The sequence below is a fragment of the Epargyreus clarus genome, unplaced genomic scaffold (genome assembly GCF_041222505.1).
Source record: "Epargyreus clarus isolate Ecla_fem2 unplaced genomic scaffold, WU_Ecla_fem_2.2 ptg000013l, whole genome shotgun sequence".
NCBI lineage: Eukaryota > Metazoa > Arthropoda > Insecta > Lepidoptera > Hesperiidae > Epargyreus > Epargyreus clarus.
The window spans coordinates 4,799,913-4,813,004 of record NW_027332221.1 but is presented as its reverse complement, the minus strand read 5'-3'; the positions used below and the strand labels follow the sequence as shown (position 1 = coordinate 4,813,004).

At 33.0% G+C, this 13,092-nt stretch overlaps 1 pseudogene; it reads left to right on the top strand.

Annotated features, from left to right (window-relative positions):
• The first annotated feature begins 1,098 nt into the window (after positions 1-1,098).
• LOC140746679 (uncharacterized) lies at positions 1,099-5,161 on the top strand (annotated as a pseudogene).
• Positions 5,162-13,092: the final 7,931 nt, after the last annotated feature.

Here is a 13,092-nt window from a genome sequence, read left to right as displayed (position 1 = left end):
TATTTGTATGTCATATCATATATTTTTACGCGGGCGAAGCCGCGGGTTCTGCTAGTAATTCTATAAACCTGATGACGATATTCCATATTATTGTTATGTCTGGTGTACGATAATAAACCCTAGTATAAAGTACACGAAGAAGAATGTCCAAAATTGTATTGCAGATACACGAATCGACTGCAGTTTAAAATACCTGATATACATTAGTAAAATTAACCAGTCAAGAAACTATACTGTAAAAAAGTTTTATTTTGGCAGCTTTCCTTTAAACATAGCTAAGAACACTTTTGATAAAGCTACTCTTTAAATAATAAAAAAAATTACATCAAAATTGAAACTAAATTCAATAAATAACATTTATTTTTATACACCATGTAGCAGTCGTTCTATCTCTTTCACTCCCTTATTTTGTATACTCGGAATTAGGATCCAAATACATCGGAATAAGGATTTTTACATCGGAATTAGGGTTTTCTGACTTGGTTCATATTTATTTTAAATACACATTTAAATCAATATTTAATCTTAAAATGTCGAGTATATTTCAAGAGTACAGATAATAAAGCTTCTGATAAAATTATCTAATTCCTTATTAAGCCCTAGTAAATGCTTAATATCTGACGCTCTTTCTAGTTTTGGTAAAAATAGGTGACTTTACCTTATTATGTTCTGTTATTGTTACTTTATAACTATTACGTAATACAAGCGCGTGTGAGATAGAACCACGTGGGCTCCATCCCATTTCTGATATTGGGGAAAACACGCTTAAGACATCAAAGGGACACGTCAGTCAGTAATTCAGTAACAATAAAATAAGTTATCATAGTCGGTCGGTCAAGTATATAGCAAAATAACCATAGTGATCAAATGCGTTAATTAGATAAACCGATAGTTTCGTATTGGAGATGTGACCGGGTCCGTGTCCCACGGTAAACTACCCTCATTCTCGAATACGACTCTGTCCGCATGGCACACTATTTTTAAATTAAAGTGACGTCACGGTAGTAATCTTACAATCTTATCAAACAACTATATCGATATCCACGACATATATATATATATATATATATATATATATGTCCTCTTCCCCCCCGGACGTTAAAGTATACAGACGTGTCCACGTACAAATTACATCTGTAAATTAAATAAATCTTTTTGGAAATTTAAATCAGTGCAAATAATAGGATAGCATAAGTGCGAAGAGAAACTCAAGTGCAATAATAAATCGCTGGCTGAGAACCTGTCGCCCTGGTATCCGATACCTACGCGTGAGTCTCTTTAATAATTTTTATCAGCGCAGAATAATAGATACGCCATTTTCTAAGATTATCCAATCAGTGTAAGGCTGACTGTGCAAACTGCTCCCCTGGTACTTTAAAACAAAAGACTCAATGCGTCACTGACCCCACCAGGGACCAAAACAAAGCGCCATAGTCGCACTTTAATTGGTTCATTGACCCCACCACGCGCCAAAACATAAGTGCCATTATTGCACTCCAGCTAATAGATAAATAGGCCACGCCTCCCGCACACCTGATTGATGCACCACTACCGATAGCGAGAATGCGCTTGCGCCTATCAAGATCATCACCCACCTGTTGAATGCAATATTGCACAGGAGCTTACTGTCTATTAATATTCAATAGTTATATTAAGCTTTGTAAGGTGGCTCGGGAGACCACTGCTGGTAACTTGACGAGAAAACAAACTAGATCTGGTACCTATTAATCAATAACTAGTGATTGAAATTATTCCATATCAACGAAAATAAAATGGACATGAACAAATCGTTATCGGACTCTGAGTTACGAGTACATCTAGCTGAACCGGATTATGCAACACCTCCTAATTTTGTATCAAAGCGGTTCAAACGGAAACGTAATAACGAACCTTTACACGATCTTTCTGAACTTAGAGAGGAATTGAAAATAATGATAACTGACGTAATTAATACACAGAAGCAGAGGTTTGATAGCAATGATGCCTCATTGAAACAGATCAAAGAAACTAATGCAAATATTGAAATCTCTCTAGCTTTCTTAACGACACAAAACGAAGAACTGAAGAAAAAAATAGAACTTCTAGAAGATAAAGCAAAAGAGGATCGAAAATATATTACTATTCTAGAAGACAAAATAGAAAATATGCAGCAAGATTTAAGAAAATCAAACTTCGAAATCAAAAACGTACCTATACGACCGAATGAAACTAAAAATGACTTGATAGACATGGTCATCACCCTGACCAGCACAATAGGATGCGAAATAAAGAAGTCCGATATTAAAGACATTTATAGAGTTCGCGGAAAAAATGAGCCAACTAAAAACACACCGTTGTACAAATTGTTGTAGAAACTTCTTCAACTGTCCTAAAAAACGAAGTACTAAAAATGAGTAAAGCTTATAATATTAAGCACAAAACTAAATTACGTGCTCAACATCTGGGATTTCGTACGTCTGAAGATACGCCAATATTTATTAATAACCAACTTACTGCAAAAGGTGCTCGGCTACATTTTCTTGCACGCGGCCTCGTCAAACAAAAGTTGTATAAGTATTGCTGGACGGCGTATGGTAAGGTATACTTAAGAAAAAATGATGATTCTAGTGTTTTGTTAATCAGAAGTGAAACGCAAATTCAAGATTTATTGCAAAAGATATGACTATGTACATTGTATGCATTTTTGTCTGGCAGCATAGCAGCTGATGCCTTTTTTTACTATTTTGTCAACTTTTTATTGATTTTACCTTTCTTGGATACCAAATGTACACAACTACACTTACATAAATACCCTTATTATAAAAACACACACACAAAACTAATTAAGACTTTAATATTTTTAACTCAGTTTCTGCTCAAACAAGTTCTTAAAAAATGTATTGTCTCTGTCTTCTTTTGTACACCGCACCTTATATATGATTTAACACTAATACCTTTTTACGCAAACAATAATGGATAGCTCCTTAAATATAATAAACGAATTAGATAAAACCTTAACAAATTTTACAGTAAAGTGCGATATTCAAGAGCTAAGTACGCATATCACCCTCAACAAAAATGACTTGACTGTAATTACACAAAACATCAGAAGTATTTACAGAAATTTTGATGACTTTCAGGTTGCTCTCGCGGAATTGCATTTTGATCCTGATGTTTTGATTTTAACCGAATGTCGACTAAGTAATAATAAGCCTATTCCACAATTAACTAATTATGATTCTTTTTCATCAGTATATAATATTAATCAGAATGATGGTGTGGTAGCATACGTAAAAAGTAAGCTTAAGCCTAACTTCAAAGAAATTAAATTACATCATGCTACCTGTTTACAAATAAATGTTCTTAATAATATTATATTAGGTATATACCGTTCTCCCTCTAATCAAAATGCTACCGATTTCATTAACTCTCTATGCTCTCACTTGTACAATATAAAATCTTTTGGTAACATAATAATCACCGGAGACATTAACATAAACCTCATCGCTAAAGGAAATGAACTAACTTATGAAATTAATAACAGGACAAACTATCTTAATATGTTATCAATGAACGGTATACTACCTGGACATGTGCACCCAACGAGAGAAAACAGCTGCTTAGATCATTTTATGCTTAAATATAATAAAAACAAGCATACAGCTAACATCGCTATTTTTAACTCAACAGTTACAGATCATTGTGCCATATTTCTAAGCTTGTCTAAAATAAAGAGTGGATGTAGTTATTCTAAAACGTATGAAATCACTGACTATGAACAAGCTTACACAAATCTACTTGAAATGAACATGTCAGCTCTTCTGTTAAGTCAAGACCCTGACTTTATTGCGGAGCAGCTAATAAAATATATAACAAAGTCTCTGATAGATAGTAAAATAACTAAACTTGTACCGAAATCTAAGCGTACTATAAAGCCTAGGATAACGCCGGGAATTGTAAAATGTATAAGAAATAGAAATAGGATGCAGATGAAAATTAAGACTGATCCAGATAATCAAACGCTAAAAATCTCATACACAAGATATCGCAATTTTTGTAATAAATTGATTAAGAAACTAAAACGAAATTACGAGACAAAACAACTAGCCAATTCAACTAAAGACCCTAAAGCACTTTGGAACACACTTAAAACTATAACAAATATACAAAAAAGAAAACAACACATACCGATATCATGAATATAAAAGCTACTCCCTATGAATCAGTTGAATATGCGAATGATTTTTTTGCTAACGTAGGTAAAAAACTTGCTGAAAATATAATAATTGACACTGAACAAAATACCAAATGTCATAATAACTTTAAAATGAGTTCCCATTGTTCCTCTTTTGTTTTGATAGAGACTGACCCACTGGAAGTAGAAAGTATAATATTGAGTCTGAAGTAAGGGAGTGCATCTGGGTGGGATAACATCCCAACCATATTCCTTAAAAAAATCAGGAATATTGTGGCACCTATAATAAGTCACTTAGCAAATATGAGCTTCAAAAATGGCAAATTTCCAAACGTCCTCAAAAAGTCTATAGTTACACCAGTTTATAAGAGTGGGAAGAAAGACGATATAAATAATTATAGGCCAATATCTGTTCTAACATCAATCTCGAAAGTAATAGAAAAATTAATTAACGTAAGATTAATAAACTACTTAACTAAATTCAAAATTATATCTAGCTCACAATTTGGCTTCAGGCGTGGAATTTCAACCGAAGATGCTATCTTAGCTCTTACGACTCGAGTGACAGAAATATTAGATGAAGGTAAAAAATGTCTAACAGTATTCCTTGACCTTAAGAAAGCTTTTGATACCGTCTCCCTTCCCATTCTAATACAAAAGCTTGAATGTATAGGCATCAGGGGCAAAGTTCTTAATTTATTTGAAAGCTACGTATCCCAACGAAAACAATGTGTTAGGATTGGGCCAAACATAAGCAGAGATTCAGAGGTTGAATATGGCGTCCCCCAGGGAAGTGTGCTCGGTCCTACGCTATTTTTGATTTACATCAATGACCTTACCAACCTTAAAATCGATGGGGGACAAATCTTTTCTTATGCCGATGATACAGCCATTATTTTCACTGGCCCTTCCTGGGACTCTGTGTATAGTACTGCTGAAGCTGGAATGTGTACAATATCTTCCTGGTTGAAATTCAATCGCTTAACACTGAACATCACTAAGACCAATTTTATCTGTTTTAGTATCAGTAAACGGACTGAACCAAAAAGCAAATTTAAACTTCTAATTCATCAATGTAATCAAAAAGATCTATCAAACTGTCACTGTGATGAAATTCATACAGTTGACACTACTAAATACCTAGGTGTGGTAATTGACAAGCGTTTATCCTGGCATGCGCAAATTGATCATGTTGATCAAAGAATTCGTAAATTAATATGGATCTTCAGAACCCTTCGCCATGTAACTACAGCTAAACTACTGAATCAAATCTACATTTCACTTGCACAATCAGTTCTTACTTACTGTATTCCCATTTGGGGAGGAGCAACCAAAACAAAATTCCTAACAATTGAAAGAGGACAACGTTGTTTGCTTAAAGTCATGCACTTTAAGCATTTTCGATATCCTACTCAAGATTTATATAAACAACACGATTTACTGACTGTGCGAAAACTATATATTCTATTAACAATTCTAAAAATACATAAAACTCTACCTTTACCTGAACCTATTTTAGTAACCGGGAGAAGAATACTTAAAGTCGCTACACCTTTTTATACTAAAACTAAATTTGCAAAGAGGCAATATCGAGCACAATCATCCTATTTGTACAATCAGATAAACAAAAAGCTTGAAATTCACACGCTGTTAAGCAGAAACTGTAAACAAAAAATAATAAATTGGATTAAAACTTTAAGTTAACAATGAAACTGAATCTCTTTTATTTCAACAGACGTAAAGCATACATTCTCTCTATCTTTCATACAAACACAAATAAATAACACAATCACACGCACACCCACACACCTACTTACCCACCCACACACACATCCACACACACCCACCCACACACACACAACCACACACACACACACACACACACACAACACCCACCCACGCACACACACACACACACTCGTACTTTGTAACTAAATTATTGGCGATAGAAAATATTTATGTAAACTTTTTTTTTTTTTTCTATCTTAAATGTTTGTAACCCTACGATATGATTATGGCTTCAACATTTCATTTAATATTAATAATAACGGTTAGAGATATGGAAGAGCGGAGCCTCCTGCTACAGGCATTTTTAAATGCTTACTAGGATGGCACCAATCACTGCATAAATACAAAATATACAAAGAAATGTTTAGTATTAACGATGTTTTGTAATACCTAGTTATAAGCATTTCTTGAATAAATTTTTATTTATATATAATAAAATAAATAAAAATTTATGTATTTTTAGAATTGTTAATAGAATATATAGTTTTCGCACAGTCAGTAAATCGTGTTGTTTATATAAATCTTGAGTAGGATATCGAAAATGCTTAAAGTGCATGACTTTAAGCAAACAACGTTGTCCTCTTTCAATTGTTAGGAATTTTGTTTTGGTTGCTCCTCCCCAAATGGGAATACAGTAAGTAAGAACTGATTGTGCAAGTGAAATGTAGATTTGATTCAGTAGTTTAGCTGTAGTTACATGGCGAAGGGTTCTGAAGATCCATATTAATTTACGAATTCTTTGATCAACATGATCAATTTGCGCATGCCAGGATAAACGCTTGTCAATTACCACACCTAGGTATTTAGTAGTGTCAACTCTATGAATTTCATCACAGTGACAGTTTGATAGATCTTTTTGATTACATTGATGAATTAGAAGTTTAAATTTGCTTTTTGGTTCAGTCCGTTTACTGATACTAAAACAGATATAATTGGTCTTAGTGATGTTCAGTGTTAAGCGATTGAATTTCAACCAGGAAGATATTGTACACATTCCAGCTTCAGCAGTACTATACACAGAGTCCCAGGAAGGGCCAGTGAAAATAATGGCTGTATCATCGGCATAAGAAAAGATTTGTCCCCCATCGATTTTAAGGTTGGTAAGGTCATTGATGTAAATCAAAAATAGCGTAGGACCGAGCACACTTCCCTGGGGGACGCCATATTCAACCTCTGAATCTCTGCTTATGTTTGGCCCAATCCTAACACATTGTTTTCGTTGGGATACGTAGCTTTCAAATAAATTAAGAACTTTGCCCCTGATGCCTATACATTCAAGCTTTTGTATTAGAATGGGAAGGGAGACGGTATCAAAAGCTTTCTTAAGGTCAAGGAATACTGTTAGACATTTTTTACCTTCATCTAATATTTCTGTCACTCGAGTCGTAAGAGCTAAGATAGCATCTTCGGTTGAAATTCCACGCCTGAAGCCAAATTGTGAGCTAGATATAATTTTGAATTTAGTTAAGTAGTTTATTAATCTTACGTTAATTAATTTTTCTATTACTTTCGAGATTGATGTTAGAACAGATATTGGCCTATAATTATTTATATCGTCTTTCTTCCCACTCTTATAAACTGGTGTAACTATAGACTTTTTGAGGACGTTTGGAAATTTGCCATTTTTGAAGCTCATATTTGCTAAGTGACTTATTATAGGTGCCACAATATTCCTGATTTTTTTAAGGAATATGGTTGGGATGTTATCCCACCCAGATGCACTCCCTTACTTCAGACTCAATATTATACTTTCTACTTCCAGTGGGTCAGTCTCTATCAAAACAAAAGAGGAACAATGGGAACTCATTTTAAAGTTATTATGACATTTGGTATTTTGTTCAGTGTCAATTATTATATTTTCAGCAAGTTTTTTACCTACGTTAGCAAAAAAATCATTCGCATATTCAACTGATTCATAGGGAGTAGCTTTTATATTCATGATATCGGTATGTGTTGTTTTCTTTTTTGTATATTTGTTATAGTTTTAAGTGTGTTCCAAAGTGCTTTAGGGTCTTTAGTTGAATTGGCTAGTTGTTTTGTCTCGTAATTTCGTTTTAGTTTCTTAATCAATTTATTACAAAAATTGCGATATCTTGTGTATGAGATTTTTAGCGTTTGATTATCTGGATCAGTCTTAATTTTCATCTGCATCCTATTTCTATTTCTTATACATTTTACAATTCCCGGCGTTATCCTAGGCTTTATAGTACGCTTAGATTTCGGTACAAGTTTAGTTATTTTACTATCTATCAGAGACTTTGTTATATATTTTATTAGCTGCTCCGCAATAAAGTCAGGGTCTTGACTTAACAGAAGAGCTGACATGTTCATTTCAAGTAGATTTGTGTAAGCTTGTTCATAGTCAGTGATTTCATACGTTTTAGAATAACTACATCCACTCTTTATTTTAGACAAGCTTAGAAATATGGCACAATGATCTGTAACTGTTGAGTTAAAAATAGCGATGTTAGCTGTATGCTTGTTTTTATTATATTTAAGCATAAAATGATCTAAGCAGCTGTTTTCTCTCGTTGGGTGCACATGTCCAGGTAGTATACCGTTCATTGATAACATATTAAGATAGTTTGTCCTGTTATTAATTTCATAAGTTAGTTCATTTCCTTTAGCGATGAGGTTTATGTTAATGTCTCCGGTGATTATTATGTTACCAAAAGATTTTATATTGTACAAGTGAGAGCATAGAGAGTTAATGAAATCGGTAGCATTTTGATTAGAGGGAGAACGGTATATACCTAATATAATATTATTAAGAACATTTATTTGTAAACAGGTAGCATGATGTAATTTAATTTCTTTGAAGTTAGGCTTAAGCTTACTTTTTACGTATGCTACCACACCATCATTCTGATTAATATTATATACTGATGAAAAAGAATCATAATTAGTTAATTGTGGAATAGGCTTATTATTACTTAGTCGACATTCGGTTAAAATCAAAACATCAGGATCAAAATGCAATTCCGCGAGAGCAACCTGAAAGTCATCAAAATTTCTGTAAATACTTCTGATGTTTTGTGTAATTACAGTCAAGTCATTTTTGTTGAGGGTGATATGCGTACTTAGCTCTTGAATATCGCACTTTACTGTAAAATTTGTTAAGGTTTTATCTAATTCGTTTATTATATTTAAGGAGCTATCCATTATTGTTTGCGTAAAAAGGTATTAGTGTTAAATCATATATAAGGTGCGGTGTACAAAAGAAGACAGAGACAATACATTTTTTAAGAACTTGTTTGAGCAGAAACTGAGTTAAAAATATTAAAGTCTTAATTAGTTTTGTGTGTGTGTTTTTATAATAAGGGTATTTATGTAAGTGTAGTTGTGTACATTTGGTATCCAAGAAAGGTAAAATCAATAAAAAGTTGACAAAATAGTAAAAAAAGGCATCAGCTGCTATGCTGCCAGACAAAAATGCATACAATGTACATAGTCATATCTTTTGCAATAAATCTTGAATTTGCGTTTCACTTCTGATTAACAAAACACTAGAATCATCATTTTTTCTTAAGTATACCTTACCATACGCCGTCCAGCAATACTTATACAACTTTTGTTTGACGAGGCCGCGTGCAAGAAAATGTAGCCGAGCACCTTTTGCAGTAAGTTGGTTATTAATAAATATTGGCGTATCTTCAGACGTACGAAATCCCAGATGTTGAGCACGTAATTTAGTTTTGTGCTTAATATTATAAGCTTTACTCATTTTTAGTACTTCGTTTTTTAGGACAGTTGAAGAAGTTTCTACAACATACATTCTCTCTATCTTTCATACAAACACAAATAAATAACACAATCACACGCACACCCACACACCTACTTACCCACCCACACACACATCCACACACACCCACCCACACACACACAACCACACACACACACACACACACACACACATACACACAACACCCACCCACGCACACACACACACACACTCGTACTTTGTAACTAAATTATTGGCGATAGAAAATATTTATGTAAACTTTTTTTTTTTTTTTCTATCTTAAATGTTTGTAACCCTACGATATGATTATGGCTTCAACATTTCATTTAATATTAATAATAACGGTTAGAGATATGGAAGAGCGGAGCCTCCTGCTACAGGCATTTTTAAATGCTTACTAGGATGGCACCAATCACTGCATAAATACAAAATATACAAAGAAATGTTTAGTATTAACGATGTTTTGTAATACCTAGTTATAAGCATTTCTTGAATAAATTTTTATTTATTTTATTATATATATATATATATATATAATAAAAAATAAAATAAAATAAAAATAATATATATATATACATATATATATATACATATATATATATATATATATATATATATATATATATATATATATATTATTTTTATTTTATTTTATTTTTATTTGGGAAACATACAATATTCAATACACACAGTAACTTTCACATAGACATAACAAAAATCAGCAAAGTTTCCACTTATATATATATTATATACTAGCTGACCCATTTTTAAATGTTAAGGGTAAACAGCCCTTATCAATTATGGGTATGAAAAATAGATACTAGCTGATTCTCGATATCTAGTACTGGATCTATTCAGTGAATCGATATTTCATCTTAGTAAATCGAAACATGACTTTTCTGTTTCTATAATTATATTATTTACAATTACTTGAATCTACTTTTCAACCTCATTTAGAGAAATGAAAGTTTTTCACTTAATTGCTCAAATTTTTTCTGGATAAATCTCTACTATATTTCTTTCGCTGCTCCTGAATTTGGTATAGGTAAAAGAATAAAATTAAAAAAATAATTTGTGGTATAAAAATAAAATGGTAACAATTTTCGTGCGGCTATAGCGTAGTGTTTATATTCTCTTTGGCGGTTGTTTTGACGTTTGATAACTAATGTATGTCGTCGTGTTTGAACTCGAATGTTTTCTTATTTTCATAGGGCGTTTGTTAAAATGTAAGTAGTTGTTAAAGTTTTAGTTTGTTGTTAATTTTTATAATTAATCAGACAATACAGTGAGATCGTTGATAACCTGATATAGTAAACCCAAATTGAACAAGATGGCGTTACATGTAACGTAGGGGCGTTGAATTCTTGTATTTGGACCCCCTTTTATATTCATCGTTTTTTATTTTTAGTATTTGTTGTTATAGGTGCCCACGATATACAGGGTGAATTTTTCAAATGGGCCTTCAGGGCCAAATCCGAAACTATAAGGATTAGCGAAAAATGCTGAAAGGAGTTACGAGGCCGATTTTGATAAAAACTAAAACTGCATCATTCGTTTTCTAAAATATATTTTTCCCTAGCTGGGAATCGAACGAGTTCATTTTGAAAAAAATACACCCTCTATATTATTCCACTATCTGATAGTGTTGCTTATAAAGTTCAAAAACTGGAAAGTAATGTTATGTGACAAATTAAAGGAAAAGGAAAATTTTGAAGAAAATACATATTTTTTCATACCTTGGCATACTAATCCTTAAGGATTATACATAACTTATGACTTATGTATAATTTTTTAGGACTATACATAAGTCATAACATTGAAGAATTAGTTAATTAATCAACTTCACACAAATTCTTCGATGTTATGGCCATGACTTACGGCTTAGTATGAGAAAGTAATAGGTTGGCAACTAAGTTCCCGCAGTTTTTAGGATTTATTTTTTAATAAAAATAGATAACTGATTAATTAGTAAATTCTTATTTTTTGTTGTTTACAACTTCGTTTCAACGTTGAATATGATTTTCAATATCCCTTTGTTAAGTAAACACTCGGATTTGACTCGAAAAAGTCATTCTCGCAAATTGTCAACTTTACATCTGTATTAAACGAAACTCCGCGCATAGCAAGTTACAAATCTATTATAATGGTCCTAAAAATAACCTTAACTAAGTCGAACATAAAAGTATAAATTCTTGGAGAACAAAACGTCCGCTTTCGAATGATTTAAAACATAACTGACCCCGCTACCCGCGCACTTAAACAATAGCAGCGTTATTCAGTTGCTCCGTAATTTTTATTCTAAAACTTAGTAAAAATCGGTTGTTTTTATCCAAAATTTAAGTCACCTTTTAGTGTTTTTAATAATCTAGTGATTGGTGTTTGGACTATGAAAAACTGTACAGGGAATCGTGAGTAATTAACAAAATTAATTCGAAGAATTAGGTCTACCTGACAGAACCTTGACCTACGACAACTCGCAATCGCCTCGCACATACGTCACATCACCGATAACGAGCTGCATTGCATCCGAGTGCATACTTATTTGTAAAACATTAGCAAGTCGTTACAAACACCTTTGCTTGTGAATCTCCATTTTCAAGGATGTGTTCGAAAGCATCGAAAACAAAAAAATGTGCTGGGTGTTCTACCGACCTGGGAACGCTTGAACAACTCAAATGTGTTACGTGTAGTTTGCGTTATCACTATGAATGTATTAATACATCCAACACAAAATACAAGGAGCTTACCTCAGATTTTAAAACAAACTGGATCTGTCCTTCGTGCCGCTCCAAGCAACCAAAGGGGGATAATTCTAACACGCCCGTGCGTAGCTCCGTAAGCACTGCATTCGAAACAAATCCTTCCAATGTTACTTTGAGACGCACACAACTCGCTACAGAACCAAATATGCAAACTGACCACCAAGAATTATTGACTCTGGACAGCGTAAAGCAGCTTATTCAAGAAGAAAGAAAAATAATATTAAGTGAATTCGAAGTAAATATATCAAAAATAATAGTGTTCGCGCGTGCCATAGTCCGTGGTCCTTCTCGGAAACCGCCAGCAGTCATCATAGACGTGGAATACAGTGACACTAGACCTCTAGATTTATGTGAACTGGTCCATACAGTGAGTTTGCCCGGTTTTGGTGAGTTCGTTCCATTAAATATCACATCCTTCATCATTTCCCAACAATCTAACTTTGTTTCCTTTTTATTTAGCCTATTTGAGTAAAATATTCCGTATTGGATTAGTATTGCCGCCGTCGGAGATTAAACAGTTTTTTTTTCTTATATTGTATTATCCCTATAAATATTTTTTATCTATAAATAATATATATATTTTATTCTAATAATAGTAAATAGTGTTTCTATATAGACGGAGATGC